At 40.6% G+C, this 21,459-nt stretch overlaps 1 protein-coding gene and 1 non-coding gene across 8 annotated transcripts in view; both read right to left on the bottom strand.

Moving 5' to 3' along the window:
* ALPK1 (alpha kinase 1) overlaps positions 1-21,459 on the bottom strand; it is a 177,325-nt gene that overhangs the window by 130,331 nt on the left and 25,535 nt on the right. The gene's annotated exons all lie outside the window — the stretch shown is intronic.
* LOC127483389 (U6 spliceosomal RNA) lies at positions 7,508-7,614 on the bottom strand. Its single transcript, XR_007909561.3, has one exon. It is a non-coding gene; the product is annotated as a U6 spliceosomal RNA (small nuclear RNA).

Consider the following 21,459-nt stretch of genomic DNA (forward strand, 5'->3'; position numbering starts at 1 on the left):
CTAACATGGAAGACTCAATCACTATTATGGTATTTGTTAACATTACAGTTAGCTGTATATACTCTGTCTCCTGTGTTCGGCTGTAAGTTCCAAAAGCTACCTTTGGAGGCAGATAACCCTGTGCTTGGATTCTGGTCCTTCCACTCACTACGTGTGTCATCTTCAAAGAGTTTCTCAGCCTTTCTGAAACGAACACTGATGTCCTCATCTCAGATGGGGGTAATATCACTTTTCCGTAAGACTGGCGCAAAAATTAAATAATAGAGTAAACCTTCATGGTCTTTCATTAAAATTTAGTCTTTATTCCCTTCCCCTACCAAGGGCGCAGACCCTATTTAATCTACACCTAGGTTTCCAGGGATTCAAAAACTATAGACACCCAGGAAATGTTTACTGAGTAAACAAATTAATCCCAGAGTTGTAGTTAGTTAAGAGTAATATTACTGTAAGTCTATAGTGCCTAACAAATTCTTTTAAACCAATATAATTATTTATTATTCCTTCCAACTCAGTATAAATACAGCACCTTAATATTCTGAGATGTCGTGAGGAAGATTCTTCTCATTTAATGAATGTGGTATGTAAAGTCTGTATAGGTCATATGGTTTGAGGCATAATATTTCAAATCCACTTGTACAATCTACTCTGTGTAGCCACTTTAAGTTATTTTTATGAAGTATTTGAATAAAAATAAGAAATGTGTAATGGTATACATATATAGTAGTGTTAAGTAAAAAAAGAATATAAAGTTGCCCATATAGTATGAGAGCAACTGTATAAAACTATAACTGAAGACCACTGATATTTTTTCTAGAAACAAAAAAAAAAATCCATCCTGGGGCTGGAGCTGTGGTGTAGCTAGTAAAGCTGCCACCTACAGTGCTGGCATCCCATATGGGTGCCGGTTCAAGTCCCCACTGTTCCACTTCTGATCCAGTTCCCTGTTAATGTGCCTGGGAAAGCAGTGGAAGATGGCCCAAGTCCTTGGGCCCCTGCATCCAAGTGGGAGACCCAGAAGAAGTTCCCAGCTCTGGCTAGGGATAGGCCCAGCTCTAGCTATTGCGGCTACTTGGGGAGTGAACCAGCAAATGGAAGAACTCTCTCTCCTTCTCTCTCTCTCTCTCTCTCTTCCTCTGCCTCTCTGTAATTCTGCCTTTCAAATAAATAAGTAAATTTTTAAAAATCTACCTTAAGATTCAAAAAGAATCTTAAGAGACCCTGGATGGCTAAAAACCTTTCTGAAAAGAAACAGCAAAGTTGGAGGAATTATACTTCCTGATTTAAGACTCATTACAAGACTACAGTAACCAAAAGAGTGATACTGTCATAAAGGTAGATGTAAAAACCAATGGGATTGAGGCTGGCGCTGTGGCTCACTTGGTTAAACCTCCACCTGTGGCGCCGGCATCCCATGTGGGCGCCGGTTCTAGTCCTGGTTGCTCCTCTTCCTGTCCAGCTCTCTGCTGTGGCCCAAGTGCTTGGGCCCCTGCACCCACATGGGAGACCAGGAGGAAGCATCTGGGTCCTGGCTTCGGATAGGCGTAGTTCCGGCCTTAGCGGCCATTTAGGGAGTGAACCAACGGAAGGAAGACCTTTCTCTTCTCTCTCTCTCTCACTGTCTAATTCTGTCAAATAAATAAATAAATAAATAACCAATGGGATAAAAAGTTTACATATATCAAGTGATTTCTGACAAGAATGCCAACACATTCAATGAGAAAAAAAAAAACCAGCTTTTTCAATAAGTGGTATTAGTAAAATCAGATATGTCCATGCAAGAAAATGAATTTGGACCCCTATTTTACAGTATATTAAAAATCAACTCAAATAGATTACAGATCTAAATGTGATGCTGAAACTATAAAATTCCTAGAAGAATACATAGGGAGAAAGCTTCATGCCATTGCATTTGGCACTGATTGATTAGATATGACATCAAAAGCACACATAACAAAAGAAAAACAGATAAGTCATGCTACATCAAAATTAAAACTTCTATACATCAAAGGGCACTATGAACAGAGTGAAAAAGAAACTCACATGATAGAAAAAATAGTTTCAAATCATGTCTGATAAAGGAAATAATATTCAGAATATATGAAAACATCTACCACTCAACCACAACAAAAGCAGTTAGAAAATGAACAAAAGCTGTGAAAAGACAGTTCTTCAAAGAAGACACAAAAATGGCCAATAAAATGTGAGCGAATCCTCAATATAATATCACTAATCATTACAGGAATGCAAATCAAAACCACCATGAGATACCAACTAACATTCATGAGGGCGACCACTCTGAAGAAAAAAATAAAAACATAAAGCATGGAGGAGGCTGTGCAGAAATTAGAAATGTTGTACGCCACTGGAGGTTAAATAAAATGTTACAGCTGCTATGGAAGGCAGCATGGATAGTCCTCAAAAAAATTAAAATAGAATTCTCATATGACCCAGTAATTCTATTTCTTAAAATACACACAAAGAATTGAAAGCAGGGAATCACCCTGATCTGAGGTAACTAATAGAATATCTAAAATGTAATGTACTGGAATGAAATGGATAGTTTGAGATTCAATGATTGTTTATAGCCCTTGTCTCTTCCATTGAGGAACGTGGCTTCTTCATACTATTTGTTGAACTCTTTTACTTAATGTAGGGTTAACTATACTATCATTAAGTAAACTGAAAATAGATCTTTGTAAAAATTAAGAGTGGGAATGGGAGAAGAAGGAGGAAGAAGGGTTGGAGTGTGGATGGGAGGGAGGGTGGGGTGGGAAACTTATATAACTTAAATACAATTTTTAAAAAAGAAAGCAGGGAATCAAAGAGATATTTGCATTCCCTCATTCACAGCAGCATTTTTAGCAATAGCCAAAAGGTGGAAGCAACTGATGTGTCCAATGATGGATGAACAGATAAACCAAACTGTTATATACATACAGTAGAATATCATTCAGCCTTGAAAAGGAAGGAAATTCACATGCTGAAACATGGGTGAACCTTGAAGACAAGATGCCAAATGAGAGGAACAGGTCACAAAAGAACAAGTAATATATGGTTCCACTTAACATGTGCTACTTAGAGTAATCAAATTCATAGACACAGAAAGTAGAATGGTAATTGCTCAGGGCTGGAGGAAGGGATAAATGGGAAGTTATTGTTAAATGGATGTGAAGTTGCAATTCTGAAAGATGAAAACAGTTCTGCGAATGCAATGATGGTAGCACAGCAGTGTGAATGTCCTTAGTACCACTGAACTGTGCACATGCAAATGGTTAAGATGGTACATTTTTCCTTATGTGAATTCTTCCACAATTTTAAAAAGCACTCAGGAATAATCAGAAGAATTACAATGGAATATTCAGATTGTTTGCCTCTAAGCAGCACAGTTTTATTATTTTCACTTCTTTTCATAGTCCCTACAAGAACTATGTGTTTTACGTAATTAGAGAAAAGAAATTAACTCAAAACGTTCATATGAAAACTTATCGCAAATCTATGTTCATTAGATTTCAATCCATTTCCAGTTTAGAAAAACTTTCTAGTTAAGAGAAAGACATTAAACAGAGGACTTTGTTATAATAAGAGGATAAACAAAACAAGGAATAATCTCTGTGCTCTGTCTTGCAATCTTCATCAGCACCACGGCATGTTTGCTATTTGAAACATCTTAATAAGGAAGCAGGAAGTCCATGTTACTGAGCCACAAATGAGAGTGAAGAAGTTCCAACTGATAGCATCACTGTCCAGCACTGTAAATCTACAAGGAAGAGGAATGTCACATGAAGAGAAGCAAGTTTCTGTTCAAGGTGCTTAAGGGAAGAGAAATTTCTTTTGGCCTCCCCCTTTCCCTTAAATAGAAGAGGGAGTGGTCATGTTGAATAGGATTTGGCTCACAAACTCATGCAAAAGTTTAAGCCCCGAAGTCTTCTGTTAATGGTTAACAGATTAAGGATGGGGGCTTGTGTCTGAAGGTAGAGCCTTTGGGAAGTGATTGGATTGGATGAGCTTACTAAGGTGAAACCTCAGGATAGAGAAATGGACATGGTAAACCAGTGTGCTCCCTGTCTCTCTGCTTCCCGGTTCGCCATGTGAACCTCCCTCAGCTTGCATTCTACTGTCCACTATTTTCATCAGATGCCAGACTAAAGAGGCCACCTGATTTTGGACTGTGAACCAAACTTCCAAATCTATGAGCCTAAACAAACTTTCTACCTTCCTAAGTAGCTCCTCTTGCTTTTTAGTTTAGGTAATGAAGAACTGACTAGTACATGGGCTTCAAATCTCTCCTTAGACTTTTGAAATTGCTCAAATATGAAGGAGAGAATGATTATCATCAGAGATCTAAACTGCACGTGGTGGGACATCTGACAATTTTGTTATGGAACAAATAAGGGAATTTTGCTGAAATCTCTTTCTGGTCGATATCTTGTCTCCTAAAGTTCTCAAACTTCCATTCACTGACTTTAATAAAATGTCTATTTCTTACTTTTGGGACAGAAAGAGGGAACAACAAAAAAAGCCAGTTTTATAACTTTTGGGACAGAATGAGGGGACCCTTCTGTTATTTATGTAAAAATTTTGTTAAAAGAGCTTTTAATAATAATCACTACTTTATCAGAAGTTTATGTGACTATGTATCACTTCTGGTGGTTTACATTTTCAAGCATCCTGCAACCTTCTCAAAGCACAGCTCATTCCCCTGAAGCCTCCAATTATGACCTCCCATTTCTCAGTGCTACTTAAGACCTTGCTTTCACCCTCCTTGCTTGATCCACATGCCCCTCTCCTGTCTTTGAGATTCACGTCATCTTGGGTCATGGTAACTCCCCCTAAACCACTCCTGTTCTAGAAGCTGCCAAGACTTTGTAGTAATTCAGGACTTTCAGTTACTTATTACCCTTTTTTCCAAAGATTCTGTCCTTCTCCCAACTTTAGTCATTCACTTCCATGATCATACAGCCTAGATGTTATCATCAACAGCAGCAAGACTTCCATATTCTCAAATCCTGTAATCCCCTCTCTGTACACCTCCACCTATTTTGTCCCCCTTCCTTCTCCCAAATCCAACAATCCTAGCCACTGAGAGTGCTAATTCATTGATCCCTTTTTGTGAACACCCATCCTCTGAGGCTCCCTCTCCTCTTTGGACCTATTTTAATTTCTATGGTCAATCATGATCGTTAAGGGCACAACTTTTCCCTTCCTTATTCCTCTTTTATTCACGTTTTTGTTTGTCAAGATCACAACTCCAGTTACATCTAGCTTTTGCGCAGATGAGAATGCTGGGTAAAAAAACAGATCCCCTGGACTTGACTTGATACTTCAGAACATGAACTACAGCCATGTCTCCAACACTGTTGCGCAATCACACTGGACTCCAATGGTCCATTCAATCTTTTGGGTAACTATTTCATATTTCCTCTCTCTTCCCCCTTTACCCTCACCCTCAGCCATCAGAAAAGGACTTTGATGCACTCTCACTCACTTCTCTCAATCTATCAGCAGCCACAAACCAGACTCTGCCTTCCCATTTGCTATCAGAGATGAACAACTGAAGCTTTTATGTAAAACTACACACTATATTTGTGCAATAATACCACCTCTCTCCTTAAGAATATGGGTGTGGCTTTTCTCTCTCCTCTCTCAGTCTCTTACATCATCAAGTGTTTGATCTCTGTGGGCTCATTACTACCTCTTTACAACCATGCCTTTATTTCTTCCAAACAAAAACTCTTGATCTTACTTTCATAATTAGTTATTCTCATTTTTAGTAAAATTCCTGGAAAAAAATCTTTCTTATTTTTTTTTTGGAAAGATTATTTCTCCTTGCATTTCCAACCTATCTTTTCCCATTTTTTTCTTACATGCACTCCAATCAGACTGATATTGATTTTGTCTAAGTCACTGATCAACTCCACACTGCTAAATCCAGCAGGTCAATTCTCACTCCTATTTCTTGGTCTGCGATGATGATGTGACAAGGACCCTCCTCCTCTGTTTTATTCCAGGACACTGTGCTCTCTTAGTGTCCTTCCTATATCACTGATCACTCCTTAGCCTTCTCGTTTGGTTCCTCCTCTCCTACACTTTTTTTTTTTTTTTTTTTTTTGGACAGGCAGAGTGGATAGAGAGAGAGAGAGAGAGAGAGAGAGAAAGGTCTTCTTTTTGCCGTTGGTTCACCCTCCAATGGTCGCCATGGCTGGCGTGCTGCGGCTGGCACACAGCGCTGATCCGAAGGCAGGTGCCAGGTACTTCTCCTGGTCTCCCATGGGGTGCAGGGCCCAAGCACCTGGGCCATCCTCCACTGCACTCCCGGGCCACAGCAGAGAGCAGGCCTGGAAGAGGGGCAACTGGGACAGAATCCGGCGCCCTGACCAGGACTAGAACCCCGTGTGCCGGCGCTGCTAGGTGGACGATTAGCCTATTGAGCTGTGGCGCCGGCCTCCTACACATCTTAATGGTGGAGTATGCCTAGGTTCAGTCTCAGGTCTTCTTCCCTTCTCCATCCGAGCTCACTTCTAGGTGATTCTATTCAGTCCACATATATGGACTATATATGCATTGACATTCAGTCTGTGTATGCACTGACAATTATCAAATTCCTATCTCTAGTCCAAACCTCTCTTGAGCTTCAGATGCCCATATTCAAATGTTGGCTTGATTTCTGTACTTGGGTATCCAATAAACACCATATCCTCAACATATCCACTTTGAACTTCTGATGAGCCTTAGATCGATTTTCTTTTCTTTATTTTTTTTAAAGATTTATTTATTTATTTGAGAGGCAGAGTTGTTGCAGAGAGCAAGGACGGGGAGAGAGAGAGAGAGAGTAAGAGAGAGAGAGAGAGAGGGAGGGAGGGAGAGGTCTTCCATCAGCTGGTTCACTCCTGAAATGGCCATAATGGCCGGCTGAGCTGATCCGAAGTCAGGAGCTTCCTCTGGGTCTCCCATGCAGGTGCAGGTGGGCCATCTTTTACTGCTTTCCCAGACCACAGCAGAGAGCTAGATCAGAAGTGGAGTGGCCAGGACTCCAATCGGCACCCATATGGGATGCCAGCACTGCAGGCAGCGGCTTTATCCGCTTTGCCACAGAGCCAGCCCCAGATCTATTTTCCCAACAGAGTAAGGTGAAAGACTGAATCTTGGATGAGCTGAAGAGGCTCAGTACAGGTTGAGCAGGAGCAGGTGAGTGACCTGAGGAGGCATGACTTGTGGAAAGATATTAGCCAGGGGGAACTCCTTTGCTCCCCCTGTACACTCAGGCTTTTACTTCAGCACTGTGCAGTTGCAGTTTTCATCTGGCAGCTGTGACACAGGGGAATGAATGTGTTGAGACCCTGTGAGACTTCTGAAATCTGTCTGTTGCATTATAATGAATGCTTTTTCTTTCTCCCTCTGTGACTCTCTTTTTCCTACTTGCAAGAGAGAGACACAGGCAGCCTACTGAATGCTCTAAATTTCTGAGAATGGTTAGATCAAATACGTAAGCTGTAAAAGTCTTTTTTTTTTTAATATGGAACGCTTCACGAATTTGCGTGTCATCCTTGCACAGGGGCCATGCTAATCTCCTCTGTATCGTCCCAATTTTAGTATACATGCTGCCGAAGTGAGCACAGTTGTAAAAGTCTTAAAGATTCTTTGTGCCATAGTTGTTTCTGATTTTTTTTAAAGAATCTAGATTGTTAAAACACTGTAGTACATATAAAAGCAACAAAGTGTTATTGGAGAAAATACATAGAAAAATACTATAAAAAAGAAACTAAGAATTGTCTATGGTCTCAATAAGAAATAAGCACTGGAGATATCTCCCTATCATTGTCCTCTGCATGCTATAACATTTGAAAGTTTACATTTTGAAAACCTCCTTAGATATTCTTTGATGATAATTGATCAGTTGATTTTCACCTCGAGTTTGAGATGCCTAGATACAACCAGAAATGATTTAGCAAAAATACTGCTACCCCCCTACATATATTGATACTACTTCATCTCTCTCATGTCCTACAGTTAACTCAGGAGTGAATTTCACGTATTATTTTCTGTTTTTCTTTGGGCCTTGCTTTAATACTGGACATCTCCACCACTCTGCCTGCTTCTACCTGCCTAACATGAATGACTAATACCTATTGCCAGCTGTCTTCAGTGAGTGCTGACTTTCTTTTTTTAAGACTTTATTTATTAATTTGAAAGGTAGAATTACAGACAGTGAGAGGGAGAGACAGAGAGAAAGGTCTTCCATCCACTGGTTCACTCCCCAAATGGCCACAACAGCTGGAGCTGCACTGATCGAAAGCCAGGAGCTAGGAGTTTCTTCTGGGTCTCCCATGTGGGTGCAGAGGCCCAAGCACTTGGGCCATTGTCCACTACATTCCCAGGCCATAACAGAGATGGATTGGAAGAGGAGCAGCTGGGACTAGAACCGGTGCCCAGATGGGATGCTGGTGCCACAGGTGGAGGATTAACCTACTGTGCCACAGTGCCGGCCCCAAGTGTTAGCCTTTATCAGAACTTTTTCCTAGGAAAACCCCTCTCACATCTTAGTAAAAGGCATCCCTGGTGCCATTTGGAGCAGGATGGAGGGTGGTGGAGTAAGGCTAGGGCCTCTTCTGGATCTGGCTTATAAAGTCAGAAAGTACCTACTTTGAAAGGCAGACAAAGCTGCAGGTCCCAGGGAAATCTAGTCTGGCAGGTGTGTCATCCCAGAAAGGAAATGCAAAAGGATGACTGATGGGCAGAGCTCTGGTAAACAACTCGATTAGAGGTGGAGGAAGCACACAGCATGAGGTAGAGTAATGGAGGCAGGCTAACAGAAGAGCGCAGAAAGCAGGTGGAGATAATGATCATACCACTTATGGAGCAAATACTGCTAACAATAACACCTGACTCATAGAATCATAGTGAGTGTTAAACAGGACAATGCATGCAAGCCTTGTAGCTGAAAGGCCAACATGTAGAACAAGCTCAACAAATATTTATTAATGAACAATACCTGCTACTTATTGCTATTATTAACCATCATTATTCAGCACTCTTGAACAGATTGAGAGTGTCATTTCAGGTAGGGGGAAGGAGGCAGCTTCCTGTCTTCTGAGATCTTTAAATATGGACTGCCTGCTCATGAATTCCCTCCATCCTGTGCTTCATCAGTGTAAGTAGTTTGAGACTGTAGTGGTGCAAATGCCAGGTTGGAGAGGGTGGGAAGTAAGTAGGAGGTGGAGAAATGGACAAAGAGCTCTAAGGAGGAACACAGATGTGAAGCAAAGGAGAAGGGATGTGGCCAGAGTAGGATGCAGCCCTGGGGACGGATTCTGTTGGTTGCTTTCCTTAGGAGCCTCCCTCTTACGTGTATTTACTGGCTGAAAACAAGTAAAGGGTGAGAGGGAGCTAAGCAGGGTTCTTCTGACGAAAGAAAGAGGAGGGATCAGATTCCAGGTGTGGCTGGTTAGCTTTGGCTAAATGACAGGAGAGGCAGAGAAGCTGTCAATGCTGTTGGGCGTTTCAGCAGAGGGCAGGAACGGCAGGGATGGGATGCACAGGAGTTATTTCCTTCTCTGCTGGGAGTGAGAAGTGAAGGGGTGGATTTGGGGCCTGAGAAGGATGACAAAGTTGGGGAAGAGCCTCTGAGGAGGAAGCGTAGAAGCTTATCAACAGGTGAAAAATCTCCAGGAGGCACTTAGGATCCAGTGCAGTGTGTATCCACGGATTTTAGTGGCATCACATTTTTAGCATTTTCTCCAGAAGCATTTAGGCACCCAGATGTAACACAAGGGAAGGTGGGGCCAGCACTGTGGCACAGCAGATACAGCCATCGCCTGCAGTGCCAGCATCCCATATGGGCGCTCGTTCCACTTCTGGCTGCTTCACTTCTGATCCAGTTCTCTGCTAAGGACCGGGAAAGCAGTAGAAGATGGCCCAAGTGCTAGGGCCCCTGTACCCACGTGGCAGACTTGGAAGAAGCTTCTGGCTCCTGGCTTCAGATCAGCCCAGCTCTGGCTGTTGCAGCCATTTGGGGAGTGAACCAGGGGATGGAAGACCTTTTTCTCTCTCTGCCTCTGCCTCTCTCTAACTCTGCCGTTCGAATAAGTAAACAAATCGCACTGGCCTGAAGTGCTAGCATCCTATATGGGCACCTGCTCTAGTCCCGGCTGCTCCTCTTCTGATCCAGCTCTCTGCTATGGCCTGGGAAAGGAACAGAAGGTGGCCCAAGTCCTTGGGCCCCTCCATGCACGTGGGGGACCTGGAAGAAGCTCCTGGCTCCTAACTTTAGATCAGCTCAGCTCCAGCCATTGCAGCCATTTGGGGAGTGAACCAGCAGATGGAAGACCTCTTTCTGTCTCTATTTCTCTCTGTAACTCTTTCAAATAAATAAACATAAATCTTTAAAAAAAAAACACTGATGTTTGCTGAATAGGTTAGGCAGAAAATCAAGGAGAACTAGTAAAAAATGTAATATTAATAGAAATCACAGTGGAAAAATAATGGTAGTGATGAAAGTAGCAGTAGTGGTTGTTATAATATTAAATACTACTTATTAAATCTCTACAATTGTTTTTTAAATTAATTGTGCCTTTTAAGATATTTTACATATTTATTTGAGAGGCAGAGTTACAGAGAGAGGGAGAGACAGAGAGAAAGATCTTCTATCTGCTGGTTCACTCCCCAGATGGCCGCAATGGCCAGAGCTGAACCTATCTGAAGCCAGGAGCCAGAAGCTTCTTCAAGTCTCCCATTCGGATGCAGGGGTCCAAGCACTTGGGCCATCTTCCACTGCTTTCCAGGCTGTTAGAAGAAAGCTGTATTGGAAGAGGAGCAGCCAGGACATGAACTGGTGCCCATACGAGATGCGGCTTTGCCTACTACACCACTGTGCTGGCCCCAAACTTCTACAACTGTAAGATCAGTTAGCAAACTCACTCTCAACAGATGGGATAACAAGAGTAGACTGAATAACAAAAAGTTTTTTTCGGAGAGTTGAATATGAGAGAATGAGATTTGATAGCTAGAACATGAATCAGTGGTTGAGGACCTGGGATTAGGTGGTGAGTGGAAAAAGATACTGGAATTGAAAAGGTGGAGGAGTGAAGTTTAGGTTGTCCAGCAAGACACTATGGTAGTTGACAATAGAGCTTGATGTGAAAATGCATCTATAGGGGTGGACGTTTGTCCTAGTGATTAAGACACCAATTAAGACACAAGTATCCCAGGGCCAGTGCTGTGGTATGGCAGGTAAAGCTGCTGCCTGCAGTGCTGGCATCCCGTGTGAGTGCTGGTTTGAGTCCTTGCTGTTCCACTTCCAATCGAGCTCTCTGCTATGGCCGGGGAAGGCAGTAGAAAATGGCCCATGTCCTTGGGCCTCTGCATCTGCATTGGAGACCCAGAGGAAGCTTCTGGCTTTAGATCGGCTCAGCTCTGGCCATTATGGCCATTTGGGGAGTGAACCAGTGGATGGAAGACCTCTCTCTCTGTGTCTGTGCCTCTCTGTAACTCTGCCCTTCAAATAAATAAATAAATAAATAATTTTTTTTTTTAAAGAAAAGACACCTGAATCCCATACCAGATGCCTGGGTTTGAGGCAAACTGCAACTCTTGACTCCAGCTTATGTACACCTTTAGGAGGCAGTAGGTGATGGCTCAGGTAGTTGGGTTCTTGCCTTCTATGTAGAAGACTTTGAATTCCTGGCTCCTGGCTTCAGTCTGGTCAAATCAATGCCATTACAGGCATCTGGGTAGTGAGCCAATAGATGGGAGCTCTCTGCTTTCTGTCTTTTCCTGCCTCTCAAAGAGAGAGAAAGAGAAGAAGAGAAAAAAAAGGAAAGACAGAAGGAAGGAAGGGAGGAAGGAAGGAAAGAAGGAAGGAAGAGAGGGAGGGAGGGAGGGAGAAAGGGAGGGAGGGAGAGAGGGAGGGAAAAGAAAATGTATTTACAAATCTACTGTCCAAGTTTCTGGTGAGACTATTTGTTTGGTCATAAGGCAATGAGAGAACATTTTACTAAGTGCAAATATATTCAAAGGATATAACCAAGAAACTCATAAGGACAGCTAGAAACATGAGATGCCCAACCTTGTCTGAATAAAGAGTCTGGAGTCCGGCACCAAATTAATGTGGACAGGGTGCTTCTGACTGAGTCTCCGTTTCTCTAGCAAGCCCTGCCTCTAGAAGCCCACGCCCACCTCCTGGGGTAGAAGGGAAGTTTAAGGTGGAAGGGCTCAAAGGGCTTCAAATGTTTGTTATGAAATAATCTGTCACTTTTAGAAGTGTACATCAAACCTGAGTCATTAGTATCCCAAAAACTCAACTAAAGTTTACTTGAAGTATGATACAGGGAAGAAAATTTCTGGATTGTGATATTGTTTCTTGGAAAATGATGTCCTACAATGTCCAAATTTAATGAGCAGTTAAGTTACTGTGAAAAAAGTATCTGACTAAAAGAACACATGGTGAAGTTATAAACATTTAGATGGTAAAAATTTAGCACAGAGGACTAGGTTGCCATTCAGGATGCCTGCAACCCATATCAGACAGCTGGTTTGATTCCCAGCTGCTCTACTTCTGATCCAGCTTCCTGCTAATGTACACCCTGGGAGGCAGTGGGTGATGGTTCAAGTACCTGGGTCCCTGCCATCTACATGGGAGACCTGGCCCAGCCCTGGTTCTTTTGGGTGTTTAGAGCATGAACCATTGGATAGAAGCTAACTGGGCATAGGCAAGGGCTTTGTTGGCTATTTGCAGGTTTGTGCTTATGCACTGAGAGTGAAAACAACATGTAACCCGATGAACTGAGGTTCATACTCTTAGCAGTACAATCTGGGCAGATCAGTGACAAAATGTGCTTCAAGGTACAGTGGGAGTATATACAAGGATATGATAAAAGTGGATACAAGTACAATATGTGTACATACATATTAATCAATCAGGTTGTGGAAATCCAAAAGAAAAAGAGACTAGTTAAGAGGATATTAGTACATATGTCAAGTACTTTTCAAAGTTTTCATTTGTCTTTCCCTCCTTTTTTCCTTGTCTTCAAAGTGAAGGCTATGGTTGACACAGAAGCAAATCAACACAAGAAAAATCACCTACAGGCTAAGCATTCCTAATTTGAAAATCTTAAATTCCAAAATACTCTAGAATGTGAAACATTTTGAGTGCTGACACAATGTGACACCTGACCCCATGTAACTGTTTGCAGTGAACACACTAGTACACAAAAAATTATTGAATAAATTATTTCAAGCTAAGTGCAAAGGTGTATATAAAACATAAATGGGTTTCATGTTTAGATCTGGGTTCTATCTCCATTATATCTCATTATATAAATGCAACCACCATATTCTCTCCAATCAGAAGTCTGAAACATTCCGATCCCAAGCATTTTGGATAAGGGATACCCAGCCTGTAATGTAAATGCTTCAGTGGCTATTTCCTCCCATACTCTGTGACTCTGCTGCCCCTGTATTTTTCTTTCATGTAGGTGGTTATCATATGCCAAAAAAGAGAGGGTGAAGATGTAACTTCCAAAGTCTGCATAGTTTTATATTATGTAGCAACCCAGTTTTATATTATACAGTTTTACTTAATGCATTCCATTATTTTCTCAAAAAGCAATATAAGCATATTATACAACATAAAAGCTAGTGTAATAATATCAAATAAAAGAAACAAACTGCATTATATGATCACATCCCTCTTAGAATATTTGTGAATTTTGATCTATATCATTTTATGTATGGCTAATTTAAAGTATAATAATTAATCTGTCCTGACTCTCCTTTCTCTCTAATTTAACTTAATTGAATTGAAAAACATACAGAGAGAAATAGAAATCCCACATCTGCTGGTTCAATTTCAAATGCCTGCAACAGCCAAGTCTGGGTCAGGCTAAAGCCAGGAGTCCAGAACTCCATCCAGGTCTCCCACATGGTTGGCAGGGGCCTAAGCATGTGAACCATGGTCTGCTGCTTCCCAGGATGTGTATGAGAAGAAAGTTGGATTGGAGAATGGAGCCAGGACTCAAAAAACCCAGGTACTCTGATATGAGATACACGTGTCCCAAGTGGTGACTTAACTGCTGCACCAAATACCTACCCCCTCTTTTTAACTTGTGTTTTCCCTGCTGGTACTGTCATGCCTGATTTCATTGTGTTTTAAGGGTATACCAATATTTGCTTAAGCTTTCCCCTTTGTTTGCAAGAATGCTTATAATTCTTTTTTTAACTTTTATTTAGCAAATATAAATTTCCAAAGTACAGCTTATGGATTACAATGGCTCCCCCCGCCATAACTTCCCTCCCACCCACAACCCTCCCAACTCCCGCTCCCTCTCCCATTCCATTCACATCAAGATTCATTTTCAATTATCTTTATATACATAAGATCAATTTAGTATATAAAGATTTATTCATCTATTTGAAAGTCAGAGTTGAGACAGAGAAGTAAAGATAGCTTCCACCTTCTGGTTCACTTCCCAGGTGGCTGCAATGGCCAGTTCTGGACTAGGCTGAAGCAAGGAGCCAGGAGCTTCTTCTGAGTCTCCCACATGGGTGCATGGGCCCAAGAACTTGAGCTATCTTTCACTGCTTTTCCCAGGTGCATTAGCTAGGAGCTGGATAAGAAGTGGAACAGCTGGAACATGAACTGGTGCCCATTTGGGATGCTGGCATTGCAGGCAGTGGCTTTATCCACTATACCACAATGCCAGCCCCCACGATGAATATCTTTGCCAAGTGTCTATTTAGAATTATTTTATCCCTATGATGGATTCTTGAAAATGAAATTACTGAATGTGATGATTTTTGGATGGCCATTACACAAATGATGTGTTAATGATGCTTGACTTAGATATTTAAGGTCCTTCTGGTTCAGAGATATCTGTGTGTCTTAGTGAAAGCAGCAGAATGGAGCTTTAGCACTCACTCTGGGGCACTTCACTCTGTGATTCATATTTTTTAAAATTATGGGATATCTTCTGTTTTCCTTCAATGTTATGATAATTCATGAGGAATATGAAGCATTATCGATCTGATAAAAATTTGGTGAAATATTTCTTTATCAAATAGCTTGTACATCTATAATTGGGAAATTCAACAGATTACATTATCAATTGAGCTCTGTAAATAAGGATTAGTGAAGTTCAAAAATACTTCACTGGAGACAGCAAGAAGATGGCAGCTGAGTAAGAAATTCCAGTGATCATGTCCCCAGAGACAGCAATTTGACATCAATTCACATACCAAGCCACCTCCACTAGAGCTAAGGAAGCCAGTAAAGCGATGATGGAAAAACACAGAAACACCATAAACCAGTGGGAGAGAAGACAGATGTACTGCCACAGCCACCACCAACAGTGGCTGCAGCTTCTACCTTGCCTACTCCAGAAGGTAAGAAGGCTCTGTGACCCTGGACAGCAATAAGGGCTAGAATCTCCTCCTGGGAGAATTGAGCAGTGCCCACTGGCTCTAAGTCCAGCCTTGAAAGATATTCCTGCATTCTAGCAGGGCAGACTGAGTTATCCAGTTAAGCCCGAGAGGGCAGTGGTAGCCCCACACAACTCAGATTCATACAGTGCTCTTCACTGTGCAGTGGAAAGTCTGGGCAGGGTACTGGGATAGAATACCTCTAGGACTCTGGGAATAAGGAGGCACCATCTGTCAGAAATGGGGACCATACTCTTCCCCACCACCTCCTCTCCCCAACCACTTGAACTCTCTGTTCTGACCCAGGGAACAGTGGGCAGTCCTGTTACTGCTGACAACTGCTGGGACTGGGGCAAGGGCAGCTATCAGGATGAAGAGTGGAGTGGACCCCCTGCACCCTGTGACTGTGGGAGTTCTGCTTACAGGACACTGAGCTGAGAGGGCTGTGGATTGTGGCTGGATTCCCATGTATCCACCCCAGTCTGACTGTAGAGACCCAGAACTCCCTGAACACTGGGGTCAGATCTTGAGGAGGGGTCGGGGACATACTGCAGGGTGGGTCAGTGCTCTGAATGGTAAATGTACCTGAGTGAGTGAGGTGCACTGGCACTGTGAGCTCACTCTAGGCTGTGAATCAGCTGGTTCACCCTGGCACAAAGAAGGGCTGTGACTACAAACACAGCAGCCTGCTCCAACATCACCTCCTCTCATGGACTGTAGCCAGAGGTGCTCCACCACACCCATATTGGGTGTAATTCTTTAGTGTTGCCTTACCCAGAGATGGTGTCCAGAGCCCCCGGGCTCTACCAGTACACACCCCCAGAATTAAAGAGTAAGCCTTGGCACTCCACCAAGCCAGACAGATTTGCAGGAGTAAAGCTTTCAATCAAAAAAAAAAAAAAAAAAAAAACAAAAAACAAACAAACAAAAAAAAAAACAAAAACAAACAAAAAAAAACAAAAACAAAAAACAAAAAACATCGTCTAGAGGCTATGGTAATGATAGATTCCCCCCAAATGTGCAAAACTGTATATGCAAAACTCAACATACAAGCACATAAAACATGAAAAAAGAAGACACTATGACTCCTCTGCAAAACTAATACAATAATACATTAATATTGGACTGTGAAGAAGGAGAGACTGATGAAATTCTTGGAAAAGAATGCAACAGAATGATTGTGAGGTTACTCAAACACACAGAAAAACAGTTAAAAGAAATAAGGAAATCAATACACGACATGAATGAGAAGTTCTACAAAGAGAGAGATATTAAAAAAAAACAAATATAAATCTTTGAAATGAAGTAGTCAATAAGTCAAACAAAAAATACAGCGGATGCCTCAAAAACAAACTTGATGAGGCAGAAGAAAGGGTATTGATCTAGAAGACAGGTCTTTTGAAATATCTCAGACAAGAAAAAATTAGAAAGATTGAAAGTGAAGTTAGGGATCTATGGGATACATTCACAACAACAAAATATACATGTCTTAAGAGTTCCTGAAAGTGTGGCAAAAAAAAGGAGAATTAATAAGAAAACCTATTTAGTGAAGTAATAACATAAAATGTCCACGATTTGGAGAAAGATATGGACATCTAAATAGAGGAAGTGGATAGAACCCCTAATAGGCTTGATCAGAAAAGATTCTCATCATGCATTATAGTAAAATTGTCAAAAGTAAAACATAAAGAAAATATCCTCAAATTTTCAAGAGAGACACCAGATTACTTTTTCTTTTCTTTCTTCTTCTTTTTCTTTTTAGAAAGATTCATTTTTGAAAGGCAGGGTTAACAGAGAGAGGGAAAAGCAGAAAAGAGAGCTTTCTTATCCACTGGTTTACTCCACAAATGGCTAAAATGGCCTGGGCTGGACCAGGCCAAAGCCATGAGCCTGTAACTCCTTCTGTAACTCCCAACTGGGTGACAGGGACCCAAGAACTTGGGCCATCTTCCACTGCTTCTCCAAGTACTCGAATGGCACTCATATGATAGCTGATATTGCAGGCAGAAGCTTAATCTGCTAAGCCATGATGCCAGCCCCATTCTATTTATTTATTTATTTATTTTAGAAAGGTTTATTTATTTATTTACTTGAAAGGCAGAGCTACAGAAAGAGTGAAAGCGAGGTAGAGTTTATTTAAAAAAAAAAAATGGTTTAGAAAGATTATTTGAGGGGCTGGCGTTGTGGCACAGTGGGTTAAAGCCCTGGCCTGGAAGCGCCAGCATCCCATATGTGCGCCGGTTCTAGTCCTGACTGCTCCTCTTCTGATCCATCTCTCTGCTATGGCCTGGGAAAGCAGTAGAAAGATGGCCCAAGCACTTGGGCCCCTGCACCCATGTGGGAGACCTGGAAGAAGCTCCTGGATCCTGGCTTCAGATGGGTGCAGCTCCGGCCGTTGCGGCCATCTGGGGAGTGAATCATCGGATGGAAGACCTCTCTGTCTCTACTTCTCTCTATAACTCTTTCAAATAAATAAAAAAATAAATGTTTTTTTAAAAAAAGAAAGAAAGATTATTTGAAAGGCAGGCCAGACTACCTTTAAAAGATCTCACACTGGATTGACAGTAGATTTCCCAATAAGAACTCTATAGGCCAGGAGAGAATGGAGAGATATAGTCCAAGTCCTAAAAGAATAAAATTTCCACCCAGAATACTTTACCCATCAAACCTCTCATTCATAAATGAAGGTGAAATAAAGATCTCCCAAGACAAGCAAACATTGAAAGAATTTGTGACCAACCTGTCAGCCTTACAAACCATACTTAAGAATGAACTACACAGAGAAACAGAAAAAGACAGTCAGCATAATGAAAGAATGTGAAGGCAGAACACCTATTAGTAAAAGAAAAAAGAAGATTCAAAACAAACAATAGGAATATTTATGAAAAAAAATGGCAGGACCAAGTCATTACTATCAATGACAACCTAGAATGTAAATGATCTAAATTCTCCAATTAAGATACTGGCTGAGCGGGTAAATAATATAAGACCCATCTATATTCTGCCTATAAGAAACATACTTCACCAATAAAGATACAAACAGGCTGAAAGTGAAAGGATGGAAAAAGATATGCCATGCAAATGGAAACCTAAACTGGGAAGTAGAATTACACCCATGTAGAACTATACTCATATCAGATAAAATAGACTTAAGAAAAAAACTGCTAAAAGAGACAAAGAAGGTCATTAAGTAGTGATTAAGTGAGCAATTCAACAAGAAGATATGACTATAGTAAATGTACACATACCCAATAAAAGGGCACTCAGTTTTATAAAACAAATGTTAATGAACCTGAAGGGAGACATAAACTCCAATACAGTAATGATAGGGGACTTCAATAACCTACTTTCATCAATGGACAGATCAACTAGACAACAAAAAATCAAAAGATATAACAGACTATAGACCAAATGGACCTAATAGATATCTACAGAACATTTCATCCCCCAGTTGCAGAATACATATTCTTTTCATCAGTGCTTGGAACTTGCTCTAGGTTAGACCACATGCTAGGCCATACAAGTCTCAACAAATAAAAAAATTGAAATCATATAATTTATGCTTTCTGATCACAATGAGATGAAGCTGGAAATTAACAATATACAAAACTCTAGAAATTATAAAACACATGGAGACTGAACAACATGACCTTGAATGAACAGTGGGTCATAGAAGAAATCAAAAGGGAAATTAAAAAATTCCTTGAAACAAATGAAAATGCTAACACAAAATACCAAAATTTATGGGATACAGCAATAGCAGTATTAAAATAAATATATAAACTAATAAGTACCTACATTAAAAAATTGGAAAGGTATCAAATAAATGATCTATCAATGTATCTCAAGGACCTAGAGAAACAAGAACAAACCAAACAAAAAATTAGTAGAAGGAAAGAAATAATAAAAATTATAAAGAAATAAACAAAATATAAATTTGAAAAATTATACAAAACATCAGTGGTTTTGAGACTGGTGTTGTGGTGTAGTGAGGAATGTCGCAGCCTACAACTCTGGCATCCCATATGGGCACCAGTTTGTGTTCCAGCTGCTCCACTACCAATCCAGATCCTAGCTAATGTGTCTTGGAAAGCAGTGGAAGGTGGCCCAAGTGTTTGGGCTCTTTCACCCACGTGGGAGACCCAGAAGAAGCATTCCTTCTAGATCCAGAACCAGACAAGGATGTCCATTCTCACCACTGTTATTCAATAAAGTCCGGGAAGTTTTAGCCAGAGTCATTAGGCAAGAAAAAGAAATCAAAGGGATACAAATTGGGAAAGAAGAAGTCAAACTGTCCCTATTTGCAGATGACATGATTTTATATATAAGGGGCACAAAAGACTCCACTAAGAGACTATTGGAACTCATAAAAAAGTTTGGTAAAGTGGTAGGTATAAAATCAACACACAAAAATCAACAGCCTTTGTATAAACAGACAATGCTATAGCTAAGAAAAAACTTCCAAGATCAATCCTATCCACAACAGCTATTACAAAAATACCTTTTAATAAACTTAAGGGTGTCAAAAATCTCTACAATGAGAATTCTAAACATTAAAGAAAGGAATAAAAGAACATTCAAAAAAATGGAAAAATCTTCCATATCCATGGATTGAAAGAATCAATACCATCAAAATGTCCAGCACTTCCAAAAGCAATTTACAGATTCAATGTGATACCAATCAAAACACCAAGGACATTCTTCTCAGATATTGAAAATATGATGCTGAAATTCATATGGAAACACAGCACAACCCACTGGCTAAAGCAATCTTATACAACAAATAAAAAGCCAGAGATATCATAGTACTAGATTTCAAGACATACTACAGAGCAGTTATAATTAAAACAGCCAGGTAATTACACAAAAATAGTGGATAGAACAATGGAACAGAATAGAAATGCCAGAAATCAACCCATGCATCTATAACCAACTTCTCTTTGACAGAGGATCTATTCTTGGAGCAAGTAGAGTCTCTTCAACAAATGGTGATGGGAAAACTGGATCTTCACATGCAGAAGTATAAAGCATGACCCCTACCTTACACTTTACACAAAAATCCACTCAAAATGGATCAACAACTGAAATCTACAGCCCAATACCATCAGATTATTAGAAAACATTGGGGAAACCCTGCAAGATATTGGCATAAGCAAAGAGTTCTTGGAAAAGACTCCAGAGGCACAGGAAATCAAAGCCAAAACTGACAGATGGGATTACATCAAATTGAAAAGCTTCTGTACTGCAAAAGAAACAATCAGCAAAGTGAAGAGGCAACCAACAGAATGGCAGAAATTATTTGCAAACTATGCAATTGATAAAGGATTAATAACCAGAATATATAAAGAGTTCAAGAAATTCAACAACAACAAAACAAACAATCCAGTTAAGAAATGGGCAGAAGACTTAAACAGGCATTTTTTTTAAAAAGAGGAATTCCAAATGGGCAACAGACATATGAAAAAAATGCTCAGGATCACTAACCATCAGGGATATGCAAATCAAAATCACAATGAGGTTTCCCCTCACCCCCGTTGGAATAGCTTTCATACAGAAATCAACAAACAACAAATACTGGCAAGGATGTGGGGGAAAAGGTACCCTAATCCACTGTTGGTGGGAAAGTAAATTGGTATAGCCACTGTGGAATATAATATGGAGATATCTCAGACATCTGAATATAGACCTACCACATGACCCAGCCATTCCAGTCCTGGGAATTTACCCAAGGGAAATAAAATCAGCATATGAAGGAGTTATCTGTACCCCATGTTCATTGCGGCTCAATTCACAACAGCTAAGATATGGAATCAATCCAAATTCCATCAACTGAAAACTGGATAAAGAAATTATGGGATATCTACACCATGGAATAATACATAGCACGAAAAAACGAAATCTTGTCATTTGCAACAAAACGGATGGAACTGGAAAACATTATACTTAGTGAAATAAGCCAGTCTCAAAAGGACAAATACCCTATGTTCTCCCTGATCTATGAATACTAATAGAGCACCTAAAAGGTAATCTACAGAAGTGAAAGTGACA

The sequence above is a fragment of the Oryctolagus cuniculus genome, chromosome 8 (genome assembly GCF_051225735.1).
Source record: "Oryctolagus cuniculus isolate XC-2025 breed Fujian yellow rabbit chromosome 8, ASM5122573v1, whole genome shotgun sequence".
Lineage (NCBI taxonomy): Eukaryota > Metazoa > Chordata > Mammalia > Lagomorpha > Leporidae > Oryctolagus > Oryctolagus cuniculus.